We start from the raw sequence: 25,261 nt of genomic DNA on the forward strand, positions 1-25,261 counted from the left end.
GCACTTGTTAACTAATCATCATAGATTCAAAGCTTGTGGCTTGTAAAGCTAGGGTTTGCTTGTGGATCAAGCTCTAGAAATGTGACATGGCTCTTCATATGTTCATCATGGGGGCGAAACCTTAATTTCTTGATCTGTGGGTCATGGATTCAAGGATATCACAACTTGGATTTCTTCTGGGTATCAAAACCTTAATTCTTGGTGTTGCTTCTCTAGAATCTTGTGATTAGCTCTTGAGTATTAGTTTGATCATTTAAACCCTAATCATGGGACCATGTGTTGGGATGTATGTTTAGAGCTTCATGTTTGGTTTGAAGACCTTGGTTAGATGGTGTGCACAATGAAACCCTAATTAGGAAGCCTTGGTTCTTGTGGGCCTTGTGGGATTGACCTTTTTACCTTGAGGTTGTAACAAACCCTAATTCATTGGAGTGTGATTCTTTATCACCATATTATGTGTCATCAGTCATCAAGTGTGCTTTTGTTCATGGAAATCATCCATTAAGTTGACCATTTGATCTACATGCTACGTCTTAGGGATTCATTTGATCCAAGGCCTTGTTCAAGTTTCAATCCATATTAGGTGCATTGATTTGTTCCATTTAAGCCCATTGATCCTAGGTCTTTGGTATATTCAAAGTCCTTGGTCCATGATCCATGATTCATTGGTTCATGATCTATCAATTCATATTTCATAATGCATTCTAGTCATTTGTCCTCACGGTGCACTAGGCATTTTTGGTCCATAAATCCTTGGTTCAAGGTGCATTGTCCTAATACATTGGTCCATATGTCATTATACATTCCTAACCCTTTAATGTTTTTAATCTAGTAGTCTAATTTATGGGTCATTTCAAGATGTTTCAAACATGGAATTTATAAGACAAACTTGAAAAATAAAGCATTGTTTCTTGGATTTCAAAAGACCATTTCCATTCAAAAATGTCCATCCATTCATTCAATATCATTTATAAATGGTTTATACAACAAAATTACAAAAAAAAATACAAAGTTTGACCTACAATTGACTTTTGATCAACTGTTAACTTTTTGGTAAACTAGTTGACCAAAGTCAGCTGAATTAAAATTCCACATTCCTAACCCTATCCCATTGTGTCTTCATCCTTTCATTAATTCCATTGGATATCATGACAAACCATCTTTCTTCATGTGCAAGCAATGGTGTTTTCTTCAAGTTCTCATAATGAACATTCATGTCAAGCTTCAAATATGACTATGTCTCTCCAAGCTTGTTTCAGCCCTGCACCATTTAGCACACAATACATCAAAAAATAACCATTTATTCAAGACATCCACATGGCTACAACATTGCTTTAGCAAGCATGAATAAGGTTGCAATGTTCCATAACAACCATCCATGACATATCATGTAGCAGCCCTAGCATCTTATGCATTCTAATGGAAACTAAAGCATTACCTAGCATATTAAACCTTGCATCATAAAAGCATACACTAAACACATAATACTATTAGGTATAACTACAAGCATGCATCCAATCATTCATAGCATTTGACATAGAAATAAACAGACATCAATGCAAGACATGGGGCAAGTCAGAATTCAAACACCAATCATGAGAATTGGACCAAGTGAAGCATGAATTTCGGTCATAAATATGGCCATGACCAAAGCATAAATGGCTCAACTTCAAAATTAGCATGCTGAATCCATACATAAGAACTACTTACTTTCTTTTCCAACAAAGCATCAAAGCATCATTGTATAATCAGCATGAATGCCCCTGCAAGCTCACACAGACCAGATTCACAAATTCAATGAAATTGGAATTCCATCATCGTGCCAGCAGAATTAACAGCAGCATACAACAATCAAGGCTGCAATTGTTCACCAGTCCAGAAATGAAGCCATGTTGCAATAGGGAAACAAGGATCCAAATCATCTGCCGACTTCGCAACAGGGCTGAAGAAGCCTAATTCCATTGCAAATCATATCATACAATAATAACTCAGTACACATTAACATAACCTTTTTAACTAGTCAAGCATAGCATAAGTTTGAACCCACAACATCATTATAATTTGACCAAAACTCGATTCATTATGCATTTTCCATACTTTTAGTGCTAACCAAGCTCACTTCAATTTCACTTAAATTGCATCAGAGTTCTCAACACCAAATCAACAAAATACAACATAGCACTAATTCATTTTTTGAAATTTGTCATAGTGATAGCAATTTTGTTAACATTTTCCATCTTGATATCCTGCACTACTTCATAACAGCGGGATTGAACCCTATAACAACTAACCTATCAACATTTTCATCCAATTAAATCAACAAACAAGATTTCATTAACATAACTAATTCTAACTTAGCATTTTCCTATACTGACTTTAAGGTTCATATAGGACGAATTGCTTTCAAATGAACAATCAACTCCAACTAATTTTTCACTGTAAAAGCTAACATCTAGTTTCAAGCATAACGAAAATTCAAGTCATAACAATTCTAACCAATTAGCAGTTTCTAACAGAAACTTATTGATTTTAACCAATAGCTAGTAACTAAATAATTGATTCACTTGGGTTTTACTAACATTAATAAAGCATAACTAACAATCAATAATTATTAACAATTAACACCACAGATACTAACATAACATACTCACTCCAATTCCAAACTTCCATGACTAACGATCCTAACAGAATTAACAGAAGGTTAACTCTAGCACCTAACTAACCAACCGAATTCATTCTAACCTCCAACTAACAGTTAACTGAAAACTTAACAGTGTTATCACATTCAACCAACTTGCACAATACTAATCTAACAGAATTTAACACTGTTAACAGATCAGAGATCTATATAACCTACTCCTCACCCTTATTCACGCATGTTTTCATTACTCCTAAACTTATCTCATAAACTCTACATCCCTTTCTCATCTCTCCTCACTCAAAGCTCCTCCTAAGAAGCCATTGAAGCTTCACATCGAAGCTTCAACGTGCTTGAGCTATACTCCCTCTCCATTTTCAATTCAGCTCAGGTTTTCACTCTCACAATCTTAGAAGCAATCTCAACACACTCAGAATCATCTCTGCAGTTCCTTCGAAGCTCACACTCATTCGATTTCATTCCCCCTATGCTTCAGTTCACCCAGGCCCAGTCCTTAGTTGGGCTTGTTTTTGTGTTTGCTTGTTGGTTTTTTTATTTTGATTAGTTAGAAATCTTAGGATTATTAGATGTAGGATTAGGATTAGAATTTTAGAATTTAATTAGGATTTTAGAAATTCATTAGTTATTAGATCTTAGAAACATTAGGATAATTAAGTTGTAATCTTGATGAATTTTTAGAATATTATAATTTTAGAATTGATTAGGTTTTAGGGTAATTAGCTTAATTAGATTAAAAATGGATTAGTAATAGATTTTTAGAAATGATTAGAGATTAATTAGTTTCAATTAGTTTTTTTAAGATTAGAACTAACTGGATTTGATGAGTTTAATTAGAAATTGCATGATTAGAAATTTAATTCAATATCCATGATTTGTGAATTGACCATTTTACCCCTAGGATCAGAAATAGATTGATTTGCATGCTCCCTTAGGAATCACCTTTGAATTCAATTCTAACACTTAGATTAGGTTAGCTAGTCATTTTCAAGTTAATTCAAACCCTCAATTCAAGTTGATCAAAAGTAATTTTTATCAAATAAATCCTTTGATGGTGTATAAGTCCACAGTCTAATTCAGGTGATAAAAAGTCCTTTGATCACTTGATAAGACTCTTTTTGTAAGTTATGGAGCTCGAAGTCTCAAGTCAAACTCTCGATCAAGGCATCCCCGGTCATATCAAGCAGTGGATCATACAAGACATATCAAAGGTGGTTCTTCAAGAGCTTGTTAATCAAAGTTAGAATTGTGTGGCATGAGCCTTAAAAAATAGAGAATGAATGAGAGTGGAGAATTCCATTAACTTATTTTAAGTATCTTTGGATACGGGACGCTTGACCCAGTTGCTCATCGCATTCACCTCTATTCATAGACTTTAACACCATTCAAATCATATGATTGGCAAGTCTCTTCCTTCACAAAGCAGCAATGCAACAAACAAAGGACTTTACCAACAATTTATCAATCATGGTTCACGTTATACGACACGAGCCTTAAGAAATAGAGAATGAATGAGAGTGGAGAATTCCATTAACTCATTCTGAGTATCTTTGGGTACGAGACGCTTGACCTAGTTGCCTATCGTATTCACCTTTATTCATAGACTTTAGTGCAATTCAAATCAAATGATTGATAAGGTCTTCATCATCATAAGGAGCGGCTAGGATTCTCCTCCAGCAACTTGAAAGTTAGGATGAGAGTTACATGTCACGATCCTTAAGTAGTAAAGAATGGATGAGAGTGGAGAATTCCATTAACTCATTCTGGATATCTTTGGGTACGAAACGCTTGAACCAGTTGCTCATTGTATCCACCTTTACTCATAGACTTTAGTGTGGTTCTTATCAAGTAACTATCAAGTCTCTTCATATTTACTCAATCATTTCTTTTGCCTCAATCATCTTGTTGTTAGCCTTAGTAGGCTGAACTACGAAAGCTCTGACTTTCTCTTTGCACAGTGAGAATACGTAGGTAGGAGAACTCAAATTCTTCGCGAGCTATCTTATTTATTAACCTATCATTCTTCATCCATCAATCAATACCATCTTTTGAGATCAAATATCACTTATCCCTGGACTCCATGTACATCCTTCTAGGACGATATAATGACAGTCCACCTCATGAATCAAGAGTTGTTTGGATCGTATCCATACATTTAATTCATTCTTTTTCGGCTAAGACGCATGTTTACTCTTCAATTGAGAGTCTATCTCCTTCATGGATCCAAGATACCATTCTTCGTTGATCTCGAATGGTTTGTTCCCTAGCCAGTGATATATTGTTCCTTGCCACCAACAATACTTTCTTTTGGGCCCTGTGTATACCCTTTTAGGACGATATAACGATAGTCCACCTGGTGAACCAAGATTTGTTTGGATCGTACCCAGACACTTAATTCACTCTTTTTGGCTAAGACGCATGTTTACTCTTTGGTTCAGAGTTCACTTCCCCTTTATGGGTTCCCTTAATACCATTATGTTGGTGCAAGTTATACTTTTCATCACTTTCAATCTCTCATTTCCTTTGTTCTCGTGGTTCCACAAACTACGAATGCTCTGATTTCTCTCATTGCACAGTGAGAATACGTAGAAACAAGGATGCGAATCCTTGGCGAGCATAATTCTAATTATTCCTTCTGCCTTAAGGCATCATTCATATCTTTCACGATCCATGACCTGCTTTCAATCATTAAATCGTTCACCCTAGTGACATATTATTTCTTTGAAACTGAAATACAGTTTTCTTTGGAATTCCATATACACCCTTTTAGGACCATATAATGGCAATTTGCCTTTGTACCTAGAGTTGTTTGTCTCGTACCCAGACATTTTATTCCCTCATTTTTGGCTAAGACGATGTTTCCCTCTAGGGTACAAATTCCATTTTTCTTATGGATTCCAATGTATACCCTGACCTTTGGTTTCAAATGATAACTCTTCAGTCACTTGTTACCAAATTCTTCAATTTTGTGAATTTGGTCATTCACTCCATTCATTTCCATAATGTATTCATATTATACCTTCATTCACTCCATGTGATATACATGTTATCTTTGAGCCAAATACACTGTCCATTTGTGTTCCATTTTGTGTCACCTTGTGAACCAGAACTTGTTTGGCTCGTACCCAAACACTTAATTTACCTTGTTTTCGGCTATACCATATAGTGGCAGACGCTTCCGGCTAGTCTAAATATCGGTCAACGTCAGTTTTACTCTTGGGTTCATATTTTCACCCCTTGTTAGAGTTCAGTCAAATTATCCTTTGGTTTAAACCATACTTTGTGTTGATTCTAAGTGTTGGCAGCAATTTTGGTAAAACAAAGAGTGTTCACAAGATGTCATGTGTGATGTCTTAACATGAGATATCCTATGTACCTGCTGGAGTTGAAGAACATATGCAAGCAGGATTGTTTCAGAATGCCACTTACAATGCTAAGGCTTCTGATATTGGATGTACATGCTGGAGCTTATATGGAAGACATATGTTGCAGGATTGTTTCAGTTGACATACTCATTGTCATGGTAACTGATATGGCTATACCTGCTATAAAAGGAAACTGGATTATGCAGGATTTTTCCAGATGTCAGACCCGATGTCATGACATCCTGTACACAGAACATTCAGTGTGAATGTCTGGTGTTTTGTGATTTCACAATTGGTGGCAATCATTGGTTGATTGAAGATATGGCTAGCTGGCGCATTCTATCAGGGATATCAACCCGATTTGTTTATTTTCCAAGGAGATCTTTACAGCTGATATGTGTCATTTGGTGAACTGACTTGGGGTATTTTGCTTTTTATCGTAATGTCGCGGATAGCAAGAGTCGCCACCGACTTTTCTTTTATCCAATAAGGAAAGGTGGAAAAGAACAGGAAAGACCTCAATAGATTTTGGGTTCGGGAGGTACATTATACAAAGGGAAGGTATTAGCACCCTTTGTATCCATGGTTATCCATGGGCTCTTAGTTGCTGGATCACTTATATTTTTGTCTGAAAAGTGTTGGTGAATTGCTTAAAAAATGTTTGAAAGAGAGTTTAACTTTGTAATGATTCTCGTATGAATGTATACAAAGTGTTTATCTCGTTTGATTTTGAAAGCGGTTTAGAAAAGGTATAACTTGGTAATGATTCTAGTGTGAATGTATACCAAGCGTGACGTGTGAAAAATGTTTTAGGTTGTGAGTCAGCAATTAAGAGTTATACCTATCCGAGGTCTTTGTGGGCATTTCCTATCCTGAGGAGGGTAAAACTGTCCTTACTATTGAGAAGTAAGTAATTTTATCCTTTGGATATAAAGGGACATCGTAGGGTCATCGCTTGGTCATTGAAGGCAACATTTGTAAGGATACCTTAGCATTCAGAGGGACGATCATCATTTAACCGTAGGCTACACCGAAGGGTCATCGAGGGGCAAAATCATTCGAGGGCAACATCCGAGGGACTATGATTTATGTTATGATGATTTAATCGAAGGGTCTTTGCTGAGTGTATCCCCACGTTCGCGGGACATGACCGTAATACCGTAATACCGTAAGGCAACAAAGAGAGGTCCAAGGTCACATATTCAAAGGCCATGTTTTACAATTAAGTATTTAAGATGAATTTCCACATTAAAATTAATTAGGCAATTAGGATGAATCTCCCCATTAAAATTAATTAGTTCGGAATCCATCTCCATAAGGGTATCCCTCAAATAAAGTGGAATACCTAGCAAGCCACCTTCTTCGGGAGTATGTGAGCCCTTACAAAATTCCGCAAACAGGTCAGAATACCAAATGGGGTGCAATCAAGAGTTGCACCAAAGCAGTAATAGTATCAGGTAAACAAAGCATGGTTATAATAAAACAGGTCAGATGGGCAAAGATCAAAACAGAGCGAAAAACAGCGGCATCCATCACAACAATTCAAGGTATCCAGGCATACTTAAGTCCACATGCAAAACCTCAAATATATTTATGAATTCAATTATGGTATCACATGTGGATTCGGAACATAAAGCGGCGATAGTAACGCAAACCTGTTTGCAATTGAATTGCAACCTTGAATTGGCCGATCGGATCGGATTGAGCGGTGCCGCCGGCTTTTCCTTTAGGGTTACTCGGAATAAGTTAAACAGTAGTCCTGAACACTCCACCACAAGCCGGTAGGATTTGTTCTTGGATTCTTCAACTAAACAACAAATTAAAACGAAGGAAATAAACTAGATCCAAACGTAAGGTTAGATCCGGTAAAAGGGTACACAATAGTTTCCGTTGTAGAAACTATTGTGCGAAAAGAATTAACTAAATGCTAAAAAGGAAATAGGAAATTGCAAGGGAAATAGTGTAGAACTCGTAGGAAAAACAATGCCTAAGCTGCTGGAAAAGAAAATATGCAAAAGTGAAAACGGCAAAGGAAAAAATGTGGAAAAGCTTCGGGGCTTTTGGTTTTGCAAGTAGCTATTTATATAGTAACCGCTTCCGCTGCCAAAAAGGTCTTCAACGTGCATAAAAGCATGGCGTGGATATAGGGCTCAACACTCCCTCAACGCTCAACGTCTCTGAGACGTTCCTTGCGCCAAAAATGTAGGGGAATGGTGTGACGTTCGTCACACCATGTGTGACGTCCGTCACAGGGGTGTGCAAGGCGTGACGCTCGTCACAGCCTCTGTGACGCTCGTCACAGGTGCAACACCTGTGTTCTTGTACTTTGGGCTGGGCTTTGCTATTTGGTTCGTTTTCTCTCCTTTTTGCACCTCTTTTCCTCCATTTTTACTTGTGCTTCCAAATAAGCCACCTGAGACAAATAGGAAGAAAATACCGCGTAATATCTAACAACATAAAGTGAACTGAAATAACTAATGATAAAATTTAATTGAATTAAGTCCTAAAATATGATATAATTTCATGTTATCACTAGGCGAGCGTGTAACGAACAGGCCAGTTTGGGTCATTCGTGAGCTGGGCCTTCGTTCCTTTAAGATCAGTGTCATAAAAATGAGTCGGAGTGCCCTGAAAAAATGTCTTGAAATATTAATGGGCAAATTTTGGGGTATGACAGCTGCCCCTGTTCAATATTCTTGAACCGAGAGAGTCAGAATGGTATGTACGCCATTCGTGGTCTGGAGGTGGAAGATTATTGAACACTTAGAACGCCCCAAAAATTTGCACTTGTCAATTAGTTAGTCTTGATGGAGATGGGCTTAAAGATGCCATCTAGGAAGTTTGATGAGGAGAGCTTTAGAGTGCGTCGTACGTTAGAAGATATCTGAAGTCACGGGTGTCACTGGGTCATACGCTAGACCGTATAGTGGGTCATTCATTAGGCCGTCGACTTCCCTGGGGATTTAGAATGGGTCATACGCCGCTGGGGATAAAGGATCAGAATGGATCGTACGCTAGATCGTATCTGAGTTGCGGAACGAGCCGTCCGTCAGGCTGTATCGTTACTGGGGGTGAAGGATCAGAATGGATCGTATGCTAGATCGTATCTGAGTTGTAGACTGAGCCGTTCGTTAGGCTGTACCTGATAATGAAGGGGGTAGTCGTACGCCAGACTACACTTCAGAATGTACCGTACGCTAGGTAGCATCTGAGGAGATGAAGGTCTAACTGGGTCGTACATTAAACCGTATCTGAGCAGAATGAGCCGTCCGTTAGGCTGAATCCGATGATAAAAGGGGGTAGTCGTACGCTAGACTACACTTCAGAAATGTACCGTACACTAGGTAGCATCTGAGGAGATGAAGGTCTAACTTGGTCGTACATTAGACTGTATTTGAGCAGAATCTGAGGACTTGAAGGTCTAACTTGGTCGTACATTAGACTGTATTTGAGCAGAATCTGAGGACTTGAAGGTCTAACTTGGTCGTACATTAGACTGTATTTGAGCAGAATCTGAGGACTTGAAGGTCTAACTTGGTCGTACATTAGATTGTATTTGAGCAGAATCTGAGGACTTGAAGGTCTAACTTGGTCGTACATTAGACTGTATTTGAGTGGTTGAAGATCAGAATGGATCGTACGCTAGATCGTATCTGAGTCGTTGAAGGTCAGACTGGATCGTACGCTAGATCGTATCTGAGTTGAAGGAGCCATATGTTGAGCCGAATCAGAATGAACCGTACGCTAGGCTATATCTGCTAGTATTTGTATATGTTGTATTTGCAATGAATGTCTGGGATGTACTTATAGATGCCACCGTTAGGAAGATGTCAGAATGAATGTTGACACGGAGTATAGCTGAAAGATGTATCTGAAGAAGAAAGTAGTCGTACGCTAGACTGCACCTCGGAATATACCGTACGCTAGGCAGTATCTGAGGGATATAGTTAAATCTTAAATGTAATAGATAAAGATGCCCGTCTGAATGGACCTTTGTTTTGACTGTGTCAGGAGGATAATTGACCTGAAAAATAAAGTTAGCTTCATGCTATGTCATGATGCATGAGATGTTTTATGCCTGCGAACATAACTACGAACGATGTATGCATGCTGTCATACGGTGAACTGGACCTTATTGGATTTGTAATCGCAATGTCGCGGTTAGCAAGAGTCGCCACCGACTTTTCTTTTATCCCATAAGGAAAGGTGGAAAAGAACAGGAAAGACCTTAATTTTAAATTCTTAGGTTCGGGAGGTACTTTATACAAAGGGAAGGTATTAGCACCCTTTGTATCCATGGTTATCCATGGGCTCTTAATTGCTCAATCATTTATGTTTTTTTTTTTTTAGTTTGAAAAAGGGGGTTGAGAAAGGTGTGAAAAATGTTTTGCAAAATGAGAATTTAACTTTGTAATGATTCTTGCATGAATGTATACAAAGTGGTTATCTCGTTTTAATTTAGAAAATAGTTTAGAAAAATATAACTCGGCAATGATCCTAGTGCGGATGTATGCTAAGTGGTGATTTTCCAAAAAGATGTTTGAAAGGTGTGAGGCGAAAAGTATTTTTTTGTTATGAATGAGCAATTAAGGTTATACCTGTCCGAAGTCTTTCCGGGCATTTCCTATCCTTATGAGGGTAAAACTGTCCTCACTATTGAGAAGTAAGTAGTTTTATCCTGGGGATGTAGGAGGGTCATCGTAGGGTCATCGGTTGGTCATTGAAGGCAACAGTTGTGAGGATACCTTAGCATTCGAAGGGACTATCATCATTTAACCGTAGGCTACACCGAAGGGTCATTGAGGGACAAAATCGTATTTTCGAAGGCAACATCCGAGGGACTATGATGATTTTACCGAAGGGTCTTTGCTAAGGATATCCCCATATTCGCGGGACATGACCGTATTACGTAACCGTGGGGTAATAAAGAGAGGTCTGATATCATTTATTTAAAGTCCATGTTTTAAGTTCCTTAGGTAATTATGGTGATACCGCATTGAATCGATACATTAAAATCAACACATTAAAGATCAATACATTAAAATTGGTTAGGCAACCAATATGAATTTTCACATTAAAGTGACATAATTTAGAGTCCATCTCCATGAAAGTCTTCCCATGCATAAAGCGGTGTACCTAGCCGGTTATTTCTTCGGAAGTATGCTAGCCTTTACACCATTAACACACAGATTATAGCATTGAGATAAAACACAATTGGAAATTGCATCACAAGATGAATATAACAGCCAGGAATTTAAGCCAAATGATGCAGAGTCATGATTAGGTAAGTATAAAACGGGCAACAAAGGGACAAAGCAGCCCCTGTCCTGTTCGCTTCTGCTTCGCCTAGCGAAGGCTCAGCGAAGGCTCGCTGCGGGCTCGCCTAGCGATGAGCTAGCGAGCGGCCACGGGTTTGAAATTATGACCTCAATCAGCAGCATGGCCTATGGCCTCTAACACATAATTATATGGTTCAGTTTCACAATGTTCAAGCACATTTAAATTCTCATGCAAAGCTTCAAAATGTTTATGAATTCAATTATGATATCCTCCACTAATTAAGAACATGAAGTGGTACCATATGCCAAAAAGAGTACAAAACAATGTCACATGCAAATTAAGACACTAATGCGGTACCACATGCAAAATAAGAATGCCAAGTGATAATCATGTGTCAATTAATATCCTAAAGTGATATCATATGCCAATTAAGAAACTAAAACGATAATAGTGAGGCAAACCTGTTTGCAAATCGAGTTGCAACCTTGAATTGGCGAGCCGGATTGAGTTGGGCGGCGGTAGCTTCGGAACGGGTAAGCGGCCTTCAGGGTTTCCGCCTTCTGAACTCTTTGGATCAGCAGGGTTTCTGTGTTTCTCCCTCTGGATGCGTGTTTCCGTCCGTCTTCGTTCGTCAATGTGTGTTCTTTTCCGTGGCAGCAGAGCATGTATTTATAGTAGTGGCAATGGTGACCTAATGGGCTTAAAATGAAGTCCAAAAATTCAAATTCTCGCAAGCTTCGCTAGGCGAAGGAATTGCTCGCCTAGCGATCAAACTAGGTCTGGGCTTTTTTGCTGGATCTGATGCTTCGCTGGGCGAGTGGTATGATGCAATGTTCGCTAGGCGAAGCAGCTGCTCGCCTAGCGAGCAAACTGTTTTGGGCCGCCTGTGGATTGGGCCTGTAGTGAGCTGGGCTCTTGTCCATTTGGCATCAGTGCCTTGCAGAACAAGTCAGAGGGTCTTGGAAAATGCTTTGTAACACCAATGGGCAAATTTTGGGGTATGACAGCTGCCCCTGTTCAATATTCTCGAACCGAGAGAGTAGAATGGCATGTGCCGTTCGTGGTCTGGAGGTGAAAGATTATTGAACACTAGAATGCCCCGAAAATTTGCGCTTGTCCATCAGTCTTGACGGAGATGGGCTTAAAGATGCCATCCAAGAGACTTGCTGAGGAGATTTCCCGATTGTGTCGTACGTTAGACGATGTCTGCAGATATGGATGTCATACCGGGTCATACGCTAGACCGTATGGTGAGCCATCCATTATGCTGTCGACTTCGCTGGGGAGTCAGAGTATGCTATATGCTGCTGGGGATATGGGATCAGCATGGATCGTATGTTAGACCGCGTCTGAATACCAAAGTGAGCTGTTCATTAGGCAGATGACTTTGCTGGGGATGAAAGATCAGAATGGATCGTATGCTAGATCGTATCTGAGTTGCAGAATGGGCCGTACGTTAGGCTGAATCTGCTGAAAAGGGAGTAGTCGTATACTAGACCACCATTCAGGAATGTACCTGTCCGAAGGTAGCACCTGAGCAAGGGAGTAGCCGTATACTAGACTACCATTCAGGAATGTACCTGTCCGAAGGTAGCACCTGAGAAAGGGAGTAGCCGTGTACCAGACTACCATTCAGGAATGTACCTGTCCGAAGGTAGCACCTGAGAAAGGGAGTAGCCGTGTACCAGACTACCATTCAGGAATGTACCTGTCCGAAGGTAGCACCTGAGAAAGGGAGTAGCCATATACTAGACTACCATTCAGGAATGTACCTGTCCGAAGGTAGCACCTGAGAAAGGGAGTAGCCGTGTACCAGACTACCATTCAGGAATGTACCTGTCCGAAGGTAGCACCTGAGAAAGGGAGTAGCCATATACTAGACTACCATTCAGGAATGTACCTGTCCGAAGGTAGCACCTGAGAAAGGGAGTAGCCGTATACTAGACTACTATTCAGGAATGTACCTGTCCGAAGGTAGCACCTGAGAAAGGGAGTAGCCGTATACTAGACTACCATTCAGGAATGTACCTGTCCGAAGGTAGCACCTGAGAAAGGGAGTAGCCGTATACTAGACTACCATTCAGGAATGTACCTGTCCGAAGGTAGCACCTGAGAAAGGGAGTAGCCGTATACTAGACTACCATTCAGGAATGTACCTGTCTGAAGGTAGCACCTGAGAAAGGGAGTAGCCGTATACTAGACTACCATTCAGGAATGTACCTGTCCGAAGGTAGCACCTGAGAAAGGGAGTAGCCGTATACTAGACTACCATTCAGGAATGTACCTGTCCGAAGGTAGCACCTGAGAAAGGGAGTAGCCGTATACTAGACTACTATTCAGGAATGTACCTGTCCGAAGGTAGCACCTGAGAAAGGGAGTAGCCGTATACTAGACTACCATTCAGGAATGTACCTGTCCGAAGGTAGCACCTGAGAAAGGGAGTAGCCGTATACCAGACTACCATTCAGGAATGTACCTGTCCGAAGGTAGCACCTGAGAAAGGGATGAAGGTTTAACTTGGTCGTACATTAAACCGTATCTGAGTTGTTGAAGATCAGAATGGACCGTACGTTAGACCGTATCTGAACTGAAAGAGTCATATGTTGGGCTGAATCAGAATGAATCGTACGTTAGGCTGTATCTGATAATATTTGCAGAGGATATCTGGGGTGGGCTTAGAGATGCCACCATTAGGAGGATGTCAGAATGAATGTTGCCATGGAGTATATTTGAAAGGTGTAGTTGAATCCGGAATGTAACTGATACAGATGTCCGTCCGAATGGACCTTTATTCTGACTGTACCAGGAGGATAATTAACCTGAAAAATGAAGTTAGTTCCATGCAATGTCATGATGCATGAGATGTTTTATGCCCGCGAACCCGGTATGTATGTGTATGCATGTATATATTATGAAATGATGTAAAGTGTATGATGCGGAATGAAGTAGATGTGAGCGTTGGATGCAGGTATGTAGTATGAAATGATATAATGAATGCATTAGGCGTCTGAAACATTCTTCCAAAGGACACTACTGGGGAGATAAATCTCAATCTGCTGGTCAGAGACATTGGTGTTGATGGCCCTTCCTTAGCTGGGGATTTGGGTCCTGTCCAACGGGGCCTGGCTGGGGATAGAAGGGATGACCTTTCGGTAGGGCGGTGCCGACCTCTTCTGGGGGATAATTGGCGTTGCCGGGGATTAACAACGGACTCCTTGGGGTAGCGTGATTAGACCTTCTCCTCGACCCTGAAGTCGTGTAGTAATTGCTATTGCTATTTTAGGCATGCATTTTTGTAAACATTGGTCATATTCAAGTGCATAAGTCAATTCAAGTTAAATCGATGGACGTTTACGCAAACAAAACAGAGCAAGTAAGACAAAAGCATCTTTTTGGAAATGAAATTGTATTGATTTTGAAAGAAAGCCTATAAACAGGCAATTTGTGTACAAGGAGACAGAAATCCTAGTAAGAGGAAATTGTCAAGACAACAAAAAGAAAGCTATGCAGAATAAGTCCTATTGATTTTGATTCCACTACTGTCATTATGTCTTCACGCATCTCATCTCCTGCTGTCGGATAGAAGTGATTGGCTTGTTCAGTCCCTTGAACTTGGGTGAAGGTGGCAGAGAACGGGACATAGTCATACGCTTTAATCCCTAATTTTTGCCTGGACCGCCTTTTCAGGTTTTCAGTCCACCGGGATACCCCTTTTTGCCCAAGCCGCCTTTTCAGGTTTTCGACTTGCCGGGTATACGTCTTTATATATTTATCCCTAACTTTTGCCCGAACCCTTTTGGTTCGCCGGGATGCCCTTACTTTTGCCTAGATACGTCGATCTAGCGGGTCTCTTTTATGCGTAGTATTCTTTAACTATGTCCGCGTTCACAGGATGCGGGAAGTCTTCGCCATCCATTGTAGCAAGTATCATGGCTCCACCAGAGAATACCTTCTTAACCACAAATGGCCCTTCGTATGTGGGAGTCCACTTGCCTCTGGGGTCACCTTGCGGTAGAATGATACGTTTGATCACCAAGTCGCCTACTTGATACACCTGTCTCTTGACTCTTTTGTTAAATGCCTGGGCCATGCGCTTCTGATATATCTGCCCGTGACAAACAGCCGCAAGTCTCTTTTCGTCAATCAAGCTTATTTGATCAAGTCGAGTCTGAATCCATTCATCTTCGTCTAAGCCCGCCTCTTTCATGATTCTTAGAGAAGGAATCTGGACTTCTACTGGTAAAACCGCTTCCGCTCCGTAGACTAAAGAGAAAGGAGTTGCCCTTGTCGAAGTGCGTATTGAAGTGCGATAACCATGGAGAGCAAATGGTAACATCTCATGCCAGTCTTTGTACGTTACTGTCATCTTTTGTATGATCTTCTTGATGTTCTTATTAGCAGCCTCCACGGCGCCATTCATCTTTGGCCGGTACGGAGAAGAATTGTGATGCTTTATTTTGAACTGCGTGCAGAGTTCAGTAACTATCTTGTTATTCAAATTAGTACCATTGTCAGTGATAATTCTCTCCGGGATGCCATACCGACAAATAAGACTATTCTTGATGAACCGTGCCACTACATTCTTGGTGACAGAAGCGAAGGAGGCTGCCTCTACCCACTTTGTGAAGTAATCAATAGCGACGAGGATGAAGCGATGTCCATTAGAAGCCGTAGGTTTAATCTCTCCAATCATATCGATGCCCCACATTGCAAAGGGCCAAGGAGCTGTTAACACGTTCAATGGAGCAGGAGGTACATGTACTTTATCCGCATAGATCTGACACTTGTGGCAGGTTCTGGAGTGATGGTGGCAATCAGCTTCCATGGTAGACCAATAATACCCTGATCTCAGAATCTTCTTGGCCATGGTATGTCCATTAGGATGAGTCCCAAAAATACCGTCATGCATGTCTTCCATAATCTTTTCCGCTTCCTTTTTATCCACACAGCGAAGCAGAGTCGAGTCGTGATTACGTTTGTATAACACTCCATTACTCAGCAAGAATTTAGCGGAGAACTTCCTCAGGAATTTTCTGTCCTTGACGGATGCCCCTTCAGGGTATTCCTGAGCTTCTAAATATCTTCTTACGTCGTGGAACCAAGGTTTCTCCTGTACCTTCTCAGTGTTAAGTCCATAACAGTATGCTGGTTCATCTAACCGTCCAATGGTAATCATGGGAGCTTCGCTGCCCCATCTGACTCTGAACATAGATGACAGGGTAGCTAATGCGTCTGCCAGCTGGTTCTCCTCTCGTGGAATATGTTCAAATGATATTTCTTCAAAGTATGGGATTAATGTCATCACCTGCTCTCGATAAAGGATGAGATTTGGGTGTTTAGTATCCCATTCCCCTTTGATCTGACTGATTACCAAGGCCGAATCTCCGTACACACTCAAAAACTTGATTCGCCAGTCTATAGCAGCTTTGAGTCCAAAAATACATGCTTCATACTCAGCCATATTATTGGTACAATGAAAACATAGTCTAGCAGTGAGAGGCGTATGGTAACCTCCAGGAGAAATGAGTACAACCCCAACACCATGGCCCAATGCATTAGAAGATCCATCAAAGACCATAGTCCATCGGGATCCCCATTCGGGTCCTTCATCTGGTTTAGGTTTTTCACTATTAGTAACAAACATGACATCCTCATCTGGGAACTCAAAATTCATAGATTGGTAATCATCCACCGCTTGATGAGCCAAATGATCAGCCAGCACGCTTCCTTTGATTGCTTTCTGGGTAGTATACTGGATATCGTACTCTGTTAAGATCATCTGCCACCTTGCTATTCTTCCGGAGAGGGCAGGCTTCTCGAACATGTATTTGATGGGATCCATCCTAGAAATCAACAAAGTGGTATGATTCAACATATACTGTCTTAGTCGGCGAGCAGCCCAGGCCAAAGCACAGCAAGTTCTCTCGAGCAGTGAGTATCTTGTTTCACAGTCGGTAAACTTTTTGCTCAGGTAGTATATGGCATGCTCTTTTCGACCAGACTCGTCATGTTGCCCCAACACACACCCCATTGAATTTTCTAACACGGTCAAATACATGATTAGAGGTCTTCCTTCAACGGGCGGTACCAGAATTGGAGGTTCTTGGAGATATTTCTTGATTTTGTCAAAAGCTTCTTGGCATTCGTCATTCCATATCATTTCTTGATTTTTCCTCAGTAATTTGAAGATGGGTTTGCAGGTAACAGTCAAGTGTGGAATGAATCGGGCAATGTAATTCGAGTGCCCCAAGAAACCTCTGACTTCTTTCTTGTCTATTTCAGTACCCAGATTTGTAATTTCAATTGATTCCTCTTGCGGCTGTATGGTCCTTTCCTCTTGCAGTAATAGTCTGGCAAGCTCTCCAGGGACTTCACCATCTTCCTCACTTCCATCTTCGGCTTGGTAGATTGGATTTTCAAAGTCATAATGAACAGTAGCGGAATTATTATCAATAGGATCCAGAGTGAGTACGGATCTGCAATTTGTTACGTGAGTGTGTGTAAGAATGCATAGCTTGTTTGAAAGACGACAGGAAAAATAAAGAGCGCAATATTTGAATGCGAAAACGTCCATAGATTTATTGAATATGAAAATATGCTTATGAAATGACAAAACCCTTAACAAATTAGCTATTGTGCCCCGGGTATAGACACAATGCTTTAAGAAGTTCAATTAAAATTTGCAATGCTAAATAGACAATAACAATTACTCCTGACTAAAGGAGATCGGGATAGTGTCTTCAGCCTTCCAGTTATTGAGTCCGTCGCCAATTGTTGGGTAGATCCAACTATCCAGGTCGCAATCACTGTCAGCATCTTCTACAGCATTGATTTGATCTTTAACCATCTTTTCAGAGTTGAATCCCAGACCAGCTTTGTCAGACTTGTATGGTACATTGATCAGTTGACCCCAGCCAGTACAGCCACCACCTTCAACCACAGCTTGAGCAACTTTCAGAGAAATCATAGCAGGAGGAGCACGAATAACCTTGGGCACACAGGGAGTTGGCTTAAGGACAGGATCGGGCGGAGAAACCACTTCAAATGACTGAGTTGGAGTCTCGACGAATTCACCATCCATCTCAACGTATCTGAAGGTATGCACACTACTGACAATGTATTCTTCTTCCCCACACACGGTGACGATTTTACCCTCTATTGGATACCTCAGCTTTTGATGGAGCGACGAAGCCACAGCACCTGCCTCATGAATCCAAGGGCGCCCCAGTAGGCAGGAGTAGGCAGGACGAATGTTCATTACATAAAAGGTAGTGTTGAAGACTTGAGGTCCTATCTTGATAGGGAGAACAACTTCACCGTGGACAACACTCTTTGCACCATCGTAAGCCCGCACCACAATGTCACTAGGCTTCAGTTCAACGCTCTTGCAGTCAAGTTTCTCAAGCACGGCTTTCGGTAATACATTCAAAGAAGAGCCATTATCAATCAGCACATGAGACAGGGTGATCCCTTTACACTCAATGGAGATATGCAGGGCCTTATTATGGTTCTTTCCTACTGGTGTCAGATCAGCGTCGGAAAATCCTAGGCCATTGTCAACAGCCAAGTGAGCCACATAATGCTCGAACTGATCGACAGATGTTTCCTGAGGCACATGAGCAGTCTTCAAGAATTTTATCAACGCATTGGCATGAGATTCAGAAGATAACAGCAATGATAACATTGAGATCTTAGATGGGGTATGCCCCAACTGCTCTACAACATCAAAGTCACTCTTGCGAATGATTTTCAACACTTCTTCCATTTCTCGTTTGGCGACGTCTTCAGTAGTATCTTCGACCGGTGTCTCTGACTGAGAAGGATTGACTGGTTCCTTTCCTCGAGTCTCAGGAGCTGGGGGTGAGATCTCTGGAGAGAAGATCCTTCCGCTTCGAGTAATTTTACTAGTCCCAACGATGTCATTAGGATTAGCAGAATCACCAACTTGCTTTACGCCATGGATATAAACCTCACCTCCATAATTCCACGGAATGGCCTTGCTTGAGGAATACGGTATTGGGCCAGGTGCAGTAATGATCAGGGGAGCTGCCTTGGGCTCAGCAATGATCCTCACAGGTACCCTGGGAGCGGTAATCTTAACCGGAACTTTGGACCTTGCAATCACAGATACTTCTTCAATAGGGTTTTCCGCCTTAGAAACCCTTTCAAAGAGGATTGTACGATCGTCCATCAGCCGTTGAATGCCATTTTTCAATTTCAAACAGTCCTCGGGCCAAAGCGTGCAGAGATTGCAATCTTCAGTACAACCTGGAAATAAACCTGCTTGCAATAAATTCCGCTTTATGATCGGGAGAGGAGATGTTAAGTCCGCTACAGTAGTGATGAGAGGATCGTCATTGAGAGTATTAACAGCCTTGTCATGATTAGGCATAGGTGCATTGATGACATTAGGAGTCTCCGGAGGCTCGAACTCAATTTCCCCAGCATCGATCATGTCCTGAATCTTATTCTTCAACAGCCAACAATCATTTGTATCATGCCCGGGGCTATCGGAGTGATATGCACACCTGGCATTGGGATTATAACGAGGCGAAGCAGTGTTGACATTTGCAGGAGGACCTCTGAGAGTGATCAGGTTTACCTTTAGCATACTTTGCAATGCTTGTGCTAAAGTCATATTGAGCTTGGTAAACTGCCTTCTTGGTCTGTCTTGTCTTTGCTGGAAATTTTGAGCTGGCGGGGCTGCAATCGTCACTGCTCCAATGGCATGGTTACCGATTTTCTTGTTATGATTCTTCTGACCATACACAGCATTCGATTCATTCTTCCCCTGGTAGGACTTTTTACTGCTTGTAGAAGTAGCTGCCTGTAATTTTCCACTTCGAATGCCGCTTTCGACCCGTTCACCTGTCAGTATAAGTTCAGTGAAACCTGATGAAGAACTCCCCAGTAGGTGGCTATAGAATGGGCCAGTCAGGGTACCCATGAACAGGTCTACTAATTCTCGGTCAGTCATAGGGGGTTTGACTCTGCCGGCCAAATCTCTCCATTTCTGAGCGTACTCTTTGAAGCTTTCTTTAGATCCCATAGCCATATTCTGCAACTGTAGCCGAGTAGGTGCTAATTCAGAATTGTACTGGTACTGCTTGTAGAAAGCCGTTGCTAAATCAGTCCAGGTGCGGATGTCAGAGCTCTCGAGCTGATAATACCATTCCAACTGAGTGCCAGATAGACTCTCTTGGAAGAAATGGATCCACAGTTTCTTATCAGTGGTATGCGGCTGGATCTTTCTCACATAAGCCCTTAGATGCATCTGAGGACAGGATGCACCATCGTACTTATTGAAAGTGGGGATTTTGAATTTGCGAGGAATGGTCACATCAGAGACCAGACCCAAACTTTCGAAATCCAGACCAGGTGTCTTCTGACCCTCCATGGCTAGCACGCGCTCTTCCAACAGTTTGTACTTATCATCTCTTGGAGAGTACTGTTCATTTTCATACTCCTCATCATCATCCTCAGGGTTAGAGAACTCAACATTCTCCTCCTCTGAATCATTTTCCGCCTCCTCTTCTGGGCCATTCGGGATTCCAAATTTGATTCCCGTAGCCTGTCCTTTACGCCTTCTGCCCGGGTTAATGAAGCTCACAACTTTCTTGTCCTTCTTCTTTTCAGCCAAAAGGGCCTTCAGTTCCTCTTGCCCCTTGGATAAGCTTAACATCATCTCCCTGAACTGAGCATTTTGAGTTTGGAGATCTTTGACAGTCTGCTCGAGATCCATTTTTCTGTTTAAGAGGCAGACCGTGAGAATATGGTCTTTTAGAACACCTGTTATGCAATGTTATGTTATGCGATGCAATGTATGAAATGTTTTCAAGGACTTCTGGAATTTAACTTTGCGTGAATCCCCACCAAGAGAGAAATGTTTATTGCTACTTTTTTTCAACGTTCATTACAAAAGGAATAATAGTAAAAATACAATGAATCCTCAAGTCTCCCAGGGGCGACTTCTTTTCGGGCGAAGATATGCATTGAGTCTTCGTTCCTCATTAAGCTGACTGGTGAGCTCTAACACTTTCTTCCTTTCTGCATTGAACTGAGCTTCGAAAGTATCTCTCTCCTCTCTCAACTGGGTCCAGGATCTTTTCAATTCTTCAACATTAGTAGGCATATCTGGATAAGGAATGATCTGGGAAGTACCTCCTTCGACCTCTGATTCAACAATCATTGGTCCGACTGCAAGATATGGCATGACAAGTTCACGAGCTCTGGCGCGTACCCATCTGAGATAAGGCTCCATAGGAATAGAATTTTCTTTCCTAAATTGCTTCTTTTCACCATGCCCCAAGCTCGTACAAACTTTTGGCGGAGACCTTGAGAGTCATTGTCGTAGTCAAACACTATACCTTGAACAATCATTTCATGCGGACCATCCCTTCGAGCATACCCAAACTGACGTAGGGCTAAGGTAGGATTATAAGTAATACCTCCTCTCATCCCCGTGAGGGGTACATTAGGGAATTCTCCACAACGGTCGATGATGATAACATTTTCTCTGAGGTTAGAACACCAACGGATGTCTAAATGGGAGAGTGCCATTATCCTTTGGGACCATTTCAGATTTTGATCATTCTTCAAGATTGATTGAGGAAGGTGCGAAATAAACCACCTAGACAATAGAGGTATGCAGCACATGAGAGTCCCTTGCCTCTTCATGGTACGAGTGTGGAGGGAATGCAAGACATCTCCAAGCAAAGTAGGCACAGGATTATGAGTGAGGAATATCTTAATAGCATTCACATCTATGAATTGGTCCGGATTAGGGAATAGCACCAAACCATATATTAGCAATGCTAGAACATCTTCAAAAGCATGGACGTTCATAACTTTTAGGAATTCTCGGGCCTTACTTATCAGAAATTTGGCAAGTAAACCTTTCGTTCCACTCCTCGTTACCCAATTGGTCTCAATGTCAGACTTTGTCATGTGTAAAGCTGCGGCAACTTCTTCAGATTTCGGAATCTTTTCCAGACCACTGAAAGGTGTTTGATCCAGGATAGGTATCCCAAGCAGCTGGGAGAACTCTTCTAATGTGGGTACCAACTGATAATCTGGGAAGGTGAAGCAATGATGTTTAGGATCGAAGAACTGGAATAGAACTCTCATCATATCTTCTTTGAAACCGGTGGTAACTAAGTTGAGAAGATGACCATGTTTCTTGTTGAACTGAGCATGATCGGGGAGTTCTGACACCAAATCCTTGAGTTGAGGAGAGATCGTTACAAGATTGATCTGGATAGTCTTCCTGGAAGCCATAACCTGTTCAAAGAGCAAAGCTAAATTCCTAAGTCCTTGAAATGGTTAGTATGATGATGCTATGATGCTATGATGTTATGATGTTATGCAAGCACAGACATGTCACACAACAATCATTCCTAGGTTTTAAGGCTTGCATGAGTTTCATAGGTAAATACCCTCCCCACTGAAGTTTGGTTGGTTCAACCTGTCCTAGAATAGTAACCGGGTTCTAGAAGGATCTCAAATCATCGACCTTTCCTTAAGTCCACTTCAGTACAACACCAAGTGGTTGACCGAAGCTTCCCTAAAGTCCAATCTCAAAGAGTGTAGTATCGAGTATCAACCAACCTCAGTCGGAACCGAAGCCAGTTATCTCACTACTTTCTAATGGCTAGGATGAGTCAATTAGGGTTCTAAAGGTCTGGTTAATGCTTTGATGACACCACGCGGAAGCCAAATTTTTCCTCAAGTGAACATGAGGAACATCAGGACAACCAAAGTGTCACATTAACCGTAGCTATCATTTTAACCATTCCAGTATACGCCGGATAGTCGCGATGATCTATTGCTACTTGCCTAAGGTACACTAGATCCGGGTGTAGGATCTTTCACTCAAACAATCCCTTAAAACGAAAGAACAAATTCAAACATAAATGATTTTTAAGGTGGACCTCTCTTTATCGTCCCCAGCAGAGTCGCCAGTTCTGTCATACGGTGAACTGGACCTTATTGGATTTGTAATCGCAATGTCGCGGTTAGCAAGAGTCGCCACCGACTTTTCTTTTATCCCATAAGGAAAGGTGGAAAAGAACAGGAAAGACCTTAATTTTAAATTCTTAGGTTCGGGAGGTACTTTATACAAAGGGAAGGTATTAGCACCCTTTGTATCCATGGTTATCCATGGGCTCTTAATTGCTCAATCATTTATGTTTTTTTTGTTTTTAGTTTGAAAAAGGGGGTTGAGAAAGGTGTGAAAAATGTTTTGCAAAATGAGAATTTAACTTTGTAATGATTCTTGCATGAATGTATACAAAGTGGTTATCTCGTTTTAATTTAGAAAATAGTTTAGAAAAATATAACTCGGCAATGATCCTAGTGCGGATGTATGCTAAGTGGTGATTTTCCAAAAAGATGTTTGAAAGGTGTGAGGCGAAAAGTATTTTTTTGTTATGAATGAGCAATTAAGGTTATACCTGTCCGAAGTCTTTCCGGGCATTTCCTATCCTTATGAGGGTAAAACTGTCCTCACTATTGAGAAGTAAGTAGTTTTATCCTGGGGATGTAGGAGGGTCATCGTAGGGTCATCGGTTGGTCATTGAAGGCAACAGTTGTGAGGATACCTTAGCATTCGAAGGGACTATCATCATTTAACCGTAGGCTACACCGAAGGGTCATTGAGGGACAAAATCGTATTTTCGAAGGCAACATCCGAGGGACTATGATGATTTTACCGAAGGGTCTTTGCTAAGGATATCCCCATATTCGCGGGACATGACCGTATTACGTAACCGTGGGGTAATAAAGAGAGGTCCGATATCATTTATTTAAAGTCCATGTTTTAAGTTCCTTAGGTAATTATGGTGATACCGCATTGAATCGATACATTAAAATCAACACATTAAAGATCAATACATTAAAATTGGTTAGGCAACCAATATGAATTTTCACATTAAAGTGACATAATTTAGAGTCCATCTCCATGAAAGTCTTCCCATGCATAAAGCGGTGTACCTAGCCGGTTATTTCTTCGGAAGTATGCTAGCCTTTACACCATTAACACACAGATTATAGCATTGAGATAAAACACAATTGGAAATTGCATCACAAGATGAATATAACAGCCAGGAATTTAAGCCAAATGATGCAGAGTCATGATTAGGTAAGTATAAAACGGGCAACAAAGGGACAAAGCAGCCCCTGTCCTGTTCGCTTCTGCTTCGCCTAGCGAAGGCTCAGCGAAGGCTCGCTGCGGGCTCGCCTAGCGATGAGCTAGCGAGCGGCCACGGGTTTGAAATTATGACCTCAATCAGCAGCATGGCCTATGGCCTCTAACACATAATTATATGGTTCAGTTTCACAATGTTCAAGCACATTTAAATTCTCATGCAAAGCTTCAAAATGTTTATGAATTCAATTATGATATCCTCCACTAATTAAGAACATGAAGTGGTACCATATGCCAAAAGAGAGTACAAAACAATGTCACATGCAAATTAAGACACTAATGCGGTACCACATGCAAAATAAGAATGCCAAGTGATAATCATGTGTCAATTAATATCCTAAAGTGATATCATATGCCAATTAAGAAACTAAAACGATAATAGTGAGGCAAACCTGTTTGCAAATCGAGTTGCAACCTTGAATTGGCGAGCCGGATTGAGTTGGGCGGCGGTAGCTTCGGAACGGGTAAGCGGCCTTCAGGGTTTCCGCCTTCTGAACTCTTTGGATCAGCAGGGTTTCTGTGTTTCTCCCTCTGGATGCGTGTTTCCGTCCGTCTTCGTCCGTCTCTGTGTGTTCTTTTCCGTGGCAGCAGAGCATGTATTTATAGTAGTGGCAATGGTGACCTAATGGGCTTAAAATGAAGTCCAAAAATTCAAATTCTCGCAAGCTTCGCTAGGCGAAGGAATTGCTCGCCTAGCGATCAAACTAGGTCTGGGCTTTTTTGCTGGATTTGATGCTTCGCTGGGCGAGTGGTATG

The sequence above is a fragment of the Lathyrus oleraceus genome, chromosome 3 (assembly GCF_024323335.1).
Source record: "Lathyrus oleraceus cultivar Zhongwan6 chromosome 3, CAAS_Psat_ZW6_1.0, whole genome shotgun sequence".
Classification (NCBI taxonomy): domain Eukaryota; kingdom Viridiplantae; phylum Streptophyta; class Magnoliopsida; order Fabales; family Fabaceae; genus Lathyrus; species Lathyrus oleraceus.